The sequence below is a fragment of the Eumetopias jubatus genome, unplaced genomic scaffold (assembly GCF_037043125.1).
Source record: "Eumetopias jubatus isolate StellerSeaLion01/CBP00866 unplaced genomic scaffold, mEumJub1_p1.0 scaffold_13, whole genome shotgun sequence".
Classification (NCBI taxonomy): domain Eukaryota; kingdom Metazoa; phylum Chordata; class Mammalia; order Carnivora; family Otariidae; genus Eumetopias; species Eumetopias jubatus.
This window is the reverse complement of record NW_028274819.1, coordinates 77,475,320-77,485,962: the sequence shown is the minus strand read 5'-3', so window position 1 is coordinate 77,485,962 and position 10,643 is coordinate 77,475,320. Positions and strand designations below refer to the sequence as shown.

Below are 10,643 nucleotides of genomic sequence, written 5' to 3'. Positions count from 1 at the left end.
AAGACTCCAGCCCAAAACTGCTAGAACTCATCCAGGAATTCAGTAAAGTGGCAGGATATAAAATCAATGCACAGAAATCAGTGGCATTCCTATACACCAACAACAAGACAGAAGAGAGAGAAATGAAGGAGTCGATCCCATTTACAATGGCACCCAAAACCATAAGATACCTAGGAATAAATTTAACCAAAGAGGCAAAGGATCTGTACTCAGAAACTATAAAATACTCAGGAAAGAAATTGAAGAAGACACAAAGAAATGGAAAAACTTTCCATGCTCATGGATTGGAAGAACAAACATTGTGAAGATGTCAATGCTACCTAGAGCAATCTACACATTCAATGCAATCCCCATCAAAATACCATCCACTTTTTTCAAAGAAATGGAACAAATCATCCTAAAATTTGTATGGAACCAGAAGAGACCCTGAATAGCCAGAGGAATCTTGAAAAAGAAAAGCAAAGCTGGCGGCATCACAATTCCGGACTTCCAGCTCTATTGCAAAGCTGTCATCATCAAGACAGTATGGTACTGGAACAAAAATAGACACATAGATCAATGGAACAGAATCGAGAGCCCAGAAATGAACCCTCAACTCTATGGTCAACTCATCTTTGACAAAGCAGGAAAGAACGTCCAATGGCAAAAGACAGTCTCTTCAACAAATGGTGTTGGGAAAATGGACAGCCACATGCAGAAGAATGAATCTGGACCATTTCCTTACACCACACACAAAAATAGACTCCAGATGGTTGAAAGACCTAAACGTGAGACAGGAGTCCATCAAAATCCTAAAGGAGAACACAGGTAGCAACCTCTTCGACCTCAGCCACAGCAACTTCTTCCTAGAAACATCGCCAAAGGCAAGGGAAGCCAGGGCAAAAATGAACTCTTGGGACTTCATCAAGATAAAAAGCTTTTGCACAGCGAAAGAAACAGTCAAGAAAACCAAAATACAACCGACAGAATGGGAGAAGATATTTGCAAATGACATATCAGATAAAGGGCTAATATCCAAAATCTATAAAGAACTTATCAAACTTAACACCCAAAGAACAAATAATCCAATCAAGAAATGGGCAGAAGACATGAACAGACATTTTTCCAAAGAAGACATCCAAATGGCCAACAGACACATGAAAAAGTGCTCAACATCGCTCGGCATCAGGCAAATCCAAATCAAAACCTCAATGAGATACCACCTCACACCAGTCAGAATGGCTAAAATTAACAAGTCAGGAAACGACAGATGTTGGCGGGGATGTGGAGAAAGGGGAACCCTCCTACACTGTTGGTGGGAATGCAAGCTGGTGCAACCCCCTGGAAAACAGTATGGAGGTTCCTCAAACAGTTGAAAATAGAGCTACTATACGATCCAGCAATTGCACTACTGGGTTTTACCACAAAGATACAAATGTAGGGATCCGAAGGGGTATGTGCACCCCAATGTTTATAGCAGCAATGTCCACAATAGCCAAACTGTGGAAAGAGCCAAGATGTCCATCGACAGATGAATGGATAAAGAAGAGGTGGTATATATACACAATGGAATATTATGCAGCCATCAAAAGGAATGAGATCTTGCCATTTGCAACGACGTGGATGGAACTGGAGGGTGTTATGCTGAGTGAAATAAGTCAATCAGAGTAAGACAGGTATCATATGACCTCACTGATATGAGGAGTTCTTAATCTCAGGAACCAAACTGAGTGTTGCTGAGTGGTGGGGGGTGGGAGGGATGGGGTGGCTGGGTGATAGACATTTGGTAGGGAATGTGCTATGGTGAGCGCTGTGAATTGTGCAAGACTGTTGAATCACAGATCTGTACTTCTGAAACAAATAATGCAAGATATGTTAAGAAAAAAGAAAAAGAAGAAATAGCAGGAGGGGAAAAATAAAGGGGAATAAGTCGGAGAGGGAGACGAACCATGAGAGACGATGGACTCTGAAAAACAAACTGAGGGTTCTAGAGGGGAGGGTGGTGGGGGGATGGGTTAGCCTGGTGATGGGTATTAAGGAGGGCACGTTCTGCGTGGAGCACTGGGTGTTATGCAGAAACAATGAATCATGGAACACTACATCAAGAACTAATGATGTATGGTGATTACCATAACAATAAAAAAATTTTTTTAAAAAAGAATTAATGATTGGTTCTTATAACATAATAGCTGAATATCAAAAATGTTATGCTGAGCAAAAGAAGCCAGGCACAAAAGTGTACATACTGTATGATTCAATTTATATGAAACTTCAGGAAAGACAAGTCTAATCTTAATGGTAGAAAGCAGATCAGCACTTGCCTAGAGCTGGGGGTGAAGAGTAGGTATTAACTGAGAAGAGACACAGGAGCACCTTTCAGGATGAATAAAATATTATATATTTTGATTGTGGGGGTGGATACATAGGTGTTTACATTTGTCAAACATCGTCGAACTCTACACATAAAATGTTAGCATTTTATTGTATACAAATTATACCTCTATAAAAAGTTCATTTGTAAAAACTTTATGATAATTTGCATCTACAGAAGCATACAAAATTTTGGGGACCTAAAGCTTGTTGGGTAGCCTCCTTAATAAAAAGATACAAAATTAGGTTAAAAGCTACCACTTATTCAGAATGAGAAATGAAACCCCACAAATTACAGATACTTAAAAAATTGACAAATACTATAGACATTACAAAATAAGAGAAAACAAAATAACACTTTTTTTAAATGTCTTTTTTTTTAGATTTTATTTATTTATTTGAGAGAGAGAGAATGAGAGATAGAAAGCATGAGAGGGAAGAGGGTCAGGGGGAGAAGTAGACTCCCTGCTGAGCAGGAAGCCCGATGTGGGACTCGATCCCGGGACTCCAGGATCATGACCTGAGCCGAAGGCAGTCGCTTAACCAACTGAGCCACCCAGGCACCCCCAAAATAACATTTTTATTAATTAACCATAAGATGCACCTCTGGAATCGCTTCTCGGCCTTTTGGCTAAGATCAAGTGAAGATGCACCTCTGGAGCACTTTTTTCCTACATTTTTTACTATGTACTCTGATTAACTCTTTGTAAAATAATGATTTTGTAATATTTTCTATAGAAAGAATGAAAAGATCAGTCTTTCTTCTAGCCTGATTGATTAAATTTTTGTTTTATTATTGGTAGTTTCTGAAAGTTTCTTTTAGCATCATAAGTCATTATTGATAATGTCTTGTGACCTTTAAAGAAGTTATCAAATTTGGGGAATACCTCTATCATGCTTCTTTCTTTCATACATGAGCTGTTACAGATACACTTACTGTTTATAGGAATGTTGTTTGTGCCTTTACGATTTCTAACAAATTCTATTTTATGCAAGTCCCATTTAAAAATTGAAATATATGGCACATTTATATTATATATCCCATAATCAAATATACGGCTAAAAAGAGTAATTTTAACCAGGTACCAAGGAGATTTGAATACTTAAGAGTTTGCACATTGTGGATTTTGTAAAAATTCTCCCCAAGTAGGTCCTATCGTCTACTTTTCAAATTTTTTGGTTTCTCTGCTACCCACTCACTCCTGGTGTCAGGTTCTGTAGGAAACTTTCACATCACCATGAGATCTCTAGCACTGGATTTTTCCTGACATAATGCTGGTTAAATTGGCACAGGAGGTAATAGTAAACTGGAAGCCATTCTTGCAGTGACATCTTGTAATAATTTATCTATACTGAAAAATGACTGCAAACCACATAAATATCCCATCAAACCCAAACTAAATGTGTCTGCAATTCCACTTCCTCTTAGATTCCAAAAGTGCCCACAGCCACTCCAGTGTCACATGGACATGTGACATGAGGATGACAAAGGGAAAATCAGAAAGAGACAGCAATTAGATTTTAACTGATTGCTCTTAGAAAGTACAGCTTTTGCAAATTTTTCTAAATCATATCACCATATGAGGAGATTACTAAATCTCCTTCATTAGCTCCACAGTAAATCCGCTCAATATTTCTTATTCACTCACTCTTTCATTCATTCATTCAACAAATATTTGTTTCGTGGAACATGCTAGCCCACAAAAGTTTTCCCTTTAATTCTGATAGTCTAGAAAAACATAACCAGAAAAGATACATGTGAACTTTATTTCTAGCAAAGAAAAATTGCAAAGAATTCTTTCTGGACCTCCTCGTGAACTTGGTAACCCTTTGTGAAATTCAGCATGAAGCTGTATAATTCTAAATTGATGATGTAGGTCAAAATGTTTCATATAGCAGACCGAAGAGGTCTGAAGAATGAGTTTCTTGGTTGGTTTCAATCATGATAGTTACATTATATCTGCCAAACATCTGAACGTTTCACATGTATCTTATGTCAGACTCACAACAACTTCACGGAAACATTGAAAAACAAAGTACTAGCTGTGTAGCAAGGGAAATACATTTTGTGAGATTTGAAATCTAGGTACAGTGTTCTTCAAACAACTTAAAGACTGGAATGACCTGCTTTCTGAAAAGACTTTTCCAGTAAGAACTTCTCAAGAGGTTAGACAGCAATCTATATCTGTCATATATAGATGTATAGACATTTACAAACACTCTTTTCCTCTGTTTCTGGGGAAATGATCTTTCTCTGAGGTTGTAAAGTGGGTGATAGGAAGTTAATAAGCTGATTGATCAGTCTGAGGAGACTAGAATGTGTGAATTGGAGCGATATTTGCAATAAGTCATGTGTTTTTCTCAACACCTTGGGATTACTCAGAGTTCCAATCTGCTTGCTACATATTTTCATAGCTTCAACAAATATTTTATTTCACTGAAGCTAAGGTTTGTTTAAGTTAATTTTTTTAATATTAGTAAGCAAATTTTATTAAGTATTCTCCTTCAAAAAATGTAGGTTAAGCCTTCAAAAATATAAAGTATTTACATCAAGTGATATCACAAAACGTAAATGGTTCCTATCTCATTGCTTTTAAATATTAGGCAAATATAAAACAGAAAAAGTGGTTAAGTCTTTCTTGTTCCAAAAAGAATATCATCATTGGTGCTTCTCTGTTTCCTTCTCCATCCACCCAGTGATCAACTAGGGCAGCTGGTTATAGATTCTGCCTCCACAGCATCATTCAGTTGCTGCTACCTATGGGCTCAGACCTGCCCAAGCAGGAAAAAAACTTTTCTCTTATTAGAAGCTTACAATGCTGGACGCCTGGGTGGCTCAGTCGGTTGAGCATCTGCCTTCGGCTCAGATCATGATCCCAGGATCCGGGGATCAAGTCCTGCATTGGGCTCCTTGCTCAGTGGGGAGCCTGCTTCTCCCCCAGCCTGCCGTTCCCCCCTGCTTTTGTTCTCTCTCTCTCTCTCTGACAAATAAATAAATAAAATCTTTTTTTTAAAAAAAAGTTTACAACTCCACAGCTTAAGGAGGATCAACAGTAATTTGCAGAATGCTAGCTAAACTAACATCAAAGAAGACCTTAATAACCTTGATCTACTGCTCACCCTCCTCAAGGAAAGTATTGCTTCCCCATGAGACAGCAAGACTTCTGCTCTCCCTGGGTTTCCCAAATCAGCTGTGTTTGTCCCATCCCCAATCCCCACTCCCATTCCCTTTCACTTAAGCCCTTAGCCTTTCTGGCAGACAGACCCTAGTTTTATCCTTGGGCCAAGCTTATGAATGTGAACTCTTTCTTCCCTTATGACTAGATCTTTCCCTGAAAGATACCTCAGTCCCTGTTGCTAGGAGAACATCCCAGGAGGCTTATAGACACGTCTGGGCATGCCTAAATCCTGAGGGGAGCATAGTTTAGCTCCAAGGGATAATCTACACTACTTTAAAGTTGAGATAGAAAAAGTTTCCAAATAATTCTTATAGACAAGATTAATAACAAGAGGTTAACTCAGTGTGTGGGTGTTTAAAATAAATGGAGTTTATATATACAGAACTTAAAAGCATTATCTTCTGAAAACTGATGGCAATAAATCATTTTTTTAGTGAAGTACCTGTTGATATAATGTACACTTGTTCTTTCAGAGTCTCGCTTATCTATTACCTCTTGCAGAAAATGTAATGGTGCACCAGAGCCCGCAAAGAAATAACTTACCCTTCAATGAGTGGTTAACTCTTCCAAACTTAGATCTGGTCCTTTACAAAAAGAATAAAACCCATAACAGCGATTATTGTTTTATTGTACGTCACAAGACAATATTATTGAATGATAGTTCTACTACTAAGAATAAAAGATTTCAAAATTGGTTAATTTCCCTTTCTAGGTGGAAAAATAAAATATAATAATGATGTTGAAATATTTAAATTTTATATATGAGAATTCTAGGACTTCTGCTCAATACTGCCATTTACAAATAGGAATGAAGATTTCTATGAACTCTGATAATTTTTTTACTTTTCTTTCCACTTATAAATTTGATTTTGTGGCTATTGCCATCTCAGAATGAAGACTATTTCTAGATCTCAGGTTCAAAAATTAAATGAAAAGAGGGAACATAATTATGTCAAAACATGCCTCTTTTCTTCCCTTTTTGATAAAGCTTACTGAAATTAATTTTAAGTAGATCAACTATATAATACCATGAAGAATTTTCCAAAAGCTTACAAAATCAAAATGAAAAAGGAGATATAAAATTAATGAGCCCCACAAAAGCAGTGAACTTGCATGTACAAGACATAGACCATGTACAAGACACTTCAAATACATTTTCTCATTTAATTTTTGACACAATGCTACAAAACAAGTGAGATTATCCCGGATTAATGAATGAGAAATTTTTAAGTAATCTCATGTTATATAACTAATAAATAGTTATATTTATTAGAGCAAGGGTTTGGTAGAGTTTTGCTTAATTCAAAACACAAGCTTTTTCTACCACACTATGCAGTCTTCAAGAAAATTAACCTCTGAGAGGTAATCAAAAGGTTTTCAAGGTTAACTTTTGTTATGTTTTGATTTATTTTACAGGTTACAAAACCCAATAGTGGGTAAAAGCATTTTTAGACCCCACAATGCTGAGGTTAATAGATAGTTGCTTCTCTATTGGTTTCAGTTGCATTAATGTGTTGACTTCAGCATGTTTACTAAATATCCTCAAGTTCTCGTGTTAGCATTTGCTAAATAATGTGTTCAACTCAAAATTCCCAGTGAGGATCCTCTGGTACAATGTTCTCATTGATCATTTTTTCTAAAAATAAAATAATGAGATCTCATGGCATTGATATGCATTAGTAAAGCAAAGAAAGTGAAATTTGCTTTTGGATTTTCAAGAGACCAACTGAGGAAATTAACAGAAGTCCTCTGAATCTATTTCATTCATCCATTTTTCCATTCACTCATTCATTTATTTATTCATTTGTTCACAAATATATATATATATATATATATATATATATATATATATATTGGCACCTTCTTGACGCCTGGCCCTATTTCTACTATGCATGCATACAAGTAAATGAGACAAAGTTTCTCCCCTCATTGAACATATTTTAGGAGATCAGAGGGTAGAGCAGAATGAAGTCAGGTATGGGGAAATGATAGTCCCTTCAATAAATGATGTTAGGAAATAAGGATAGCCACATACAAAAAAATGAAACTGAATCCCTATCTTACACCACACAAAAAAAATCAACTCAAAATGGGTTAAAAACTTAAGTGTAAAACCTAAAACCATAAAACTCCTGGAAGAAAACATAGGTGGAAAGCTCCTAGACATTGGTCTTGGCAATTATTTTTTTTGGATTTGACACCAGAAGTGAATAAAAAATGTAAAACTACATCAAACTAAAAAGCATCTGCCCAACAAAGAAAACCATCAACAAAATTAGAAGGCAACCTATAGGATGTGGGAAAATATGTGCAAACTGCATATCCAATGAGGAATTAATATCCAAAATATACAAGGAACTGACACAAGTCAATAGTAAAAAAATTATAATAGCAAAATAATAATAATAATAACTCAATTAAAAAGTGGGTAAAGACCTGAATAGACATTTTACCAAGGAAGATATACAGATGACCAACAGGCACATAAAAGCTGTTCAACATCACTCATCATCAGGGAAATGTAAATCAGAACCACAGTGAGATTTTGCCTCATACCTGTTAAGATGGTTACTACCAGAAAGACTAGAGATAACAAGTGCTGGTGAAGATGTGAGAAAAGAGAACCCTTATGTACTGTTGGTGAGAATACAAACTGGTTCAACCACTATGGAAAACAATATGGAAATATCTGAAAAAATTAAAAGTAAAACGACCACATGAACTGGCCATTCCATTTCTGAGTACATATCCAAGTGAAATGAAATTATATCTCAAACAGGCATCTGTGTTCCCATGCTCATTACAGCATTAGTCCCAATATCCACAATATGAAAGCAACTTAAGTATTTATTGATGGATAAATGGATACACACACACACACTCACACACACATGCACACATGCAATGGAATATTATTTAGCCCTAAAAAAGAAGTCAATCCTATCATTTGTGACAACATGAATGAAACTTGAGGGCATTACACTAAGTGAAATAAGCTAGACAGAGAAAGACAAATACCACAGGGTACCACATGTGGCATCTAAAAAACAAAGGCAAACAAATAAACACATAAACGAGTTGAACTAAAAAAAAGAGAGTAGAAAAGTGATTGCCAGGCACTGGGGGGGTAGGAGACAATAGGGAGAGGTTGGTTAAAGTGTACAGACTTTCAGTTATAAGATGAAAAAGCTCTAAGGATCTAATGTATAACATGGTGACTATACTTGATAACACTGTATTGTGTAATTAAAATCTGCTGAGAGTAGAACTTAAATATTCTCACACACAATAAAAGGTAAATATGTGGGGTGATAGAAGTGTTAATTAACTCAATGGGGGGATCCTTTCACAATGTATACATATATCAAATCAACAAGTAATATATCTTACAATTGTACTTTTCATAGACCTCAATGAAGCTGAAAAAAAACAATGTCAGGAGAAATTATGGGAAGACTAGATTAAAGGAGAGCAAAAAAAGATCCAACAAAAAAAGTGAAATAGGTGCATTTTGGTTGGATCCTGAATTTTGTAAAACAGCTATACAGTCATTCAATAATATTTAGAGAAATTTTAAATATTGGCTATTTATTATTATAAAATCATAGAATTTGTAGCAGATTGTCATTATTCTTAGAGGATATATGATGAAGTAGTTTGGGTTGAAATATTACAAAGTCTGCAATTTACTTTCAAAACAGGCACATAAAAAATTATTCAAATGTTTTTTGGAATAAATATAAACAGAGAGAAAAAGAGAGAGAGCAAAAGTAAAAAAAGTTACAAATTGAAATTTAGGTGAATAGCATGTGGATATTTTACTGTTCTTTCTACTTAATTGTAGGTTTGAAATTTTTGTAATAAAAAGTTGGAGATAATTGAAGAGAGAAAAGATACTCACCAGTCAGTAACAATGTGTTAAGCACCACTGATCATAGGACATGGTCTAAGGACATTTCCTTGAGTGTATTTTCAAGAACACTAGTCACATGATATGTCAGGAAAACAAAGAATCCACAGTCAGTCACGTTTATGGAACGTGTATAAAGTTTCTTTGTAGAAATTCACAATCACACATTCATGGTAATTGCACCACATTAATTCATTAATGTTTCATAAAAATTGTATAAAGCTACCTACTTTATAATCTAGAAACAAAAGTACATAAAGGTTAAGCCATTTATCCAAAGTCAAAGGTCACACAGTTCATAACAAAGTTGGGATCTGAACTGAAGCAGCCTGATTCCAGAGGCACAACCACTAACCACTGCACCAGAGGCCCAGAGAGTTCTGCACTAAAGAAGCTTGTGTTCTCTGTCTGAATTATTTCACTGAGCATGGACCCTCTAGGTCCAACCATGTTGTCACATATGGCAATATCTCATTCTTTTTTATGGCTGAGTAATATTCCATTGTGTGTGTGTGTGTGTGTGTGTGTGTGTGTGTGGAGAGAGAGAGAGAGACCACATCTTCTTTATTCATTTATGTATCAGTGGACAACTTGGGTTGCTTCTACTGTCTTGGCTATTATCAATAATGCTGCAATAAACATAAAGGTGCAGGTAACATTTTCAAACTCATGTTTTGGTTTTTGTTGGGTAAATACTAGCAATGGAATTGCTAGATTGTATATTTCTATTTTTATTTTTTGAAGACCTCTATGCTGTTTTCCAAAGTGGTTGCACTAATTTACATTCCCACCAACAGTGCACAAGGATTCCATAGTCAATGATATTGTAATACTATTATGTGGTGACTACACTGATCATGATGAGCACTGAATAATATATAGGCTTGTCTAACTAGTATATTGTACATCTGAAACAAATATAACATTGTATGTTATATTTCAATAAAAATTAAAAACAAAATAAATAAACATTTTTTAAAAGAAGCTACTTAATTCAAATAACACCCCATATTTGTCACACCTAATATTTCCTGCATTTTTTTCTGTGCACTACTAATTAGCCTCCTTAAATCTCTGACAAACTGTTTTACCTTGCTTTCAAAGATCATACCATTGTGTTTGGCAGATAAGACAACATACATGTAGCAACAAAACAAAATAGGGCAGATTCAAGTTAATTGATTGTGGAGAACAATCTACAGAGA

At 35.6% G+C, this 10,643-nt stretch overlaps 1 pseudogene; it reads left to right on the top strand.

The window, feature by feature from the left end:
• Positions 1-2,960: 2,960 nt before the first annotated feature.
• LOC114221593 (U2 spliceosomal RNA) lies at positions 2,961-3,110 on the top strand (annotated as a pseudogene).
• The last annotated feature ends 7,533 nt before the right edge of the window (positions 3,111-10,643 follow it).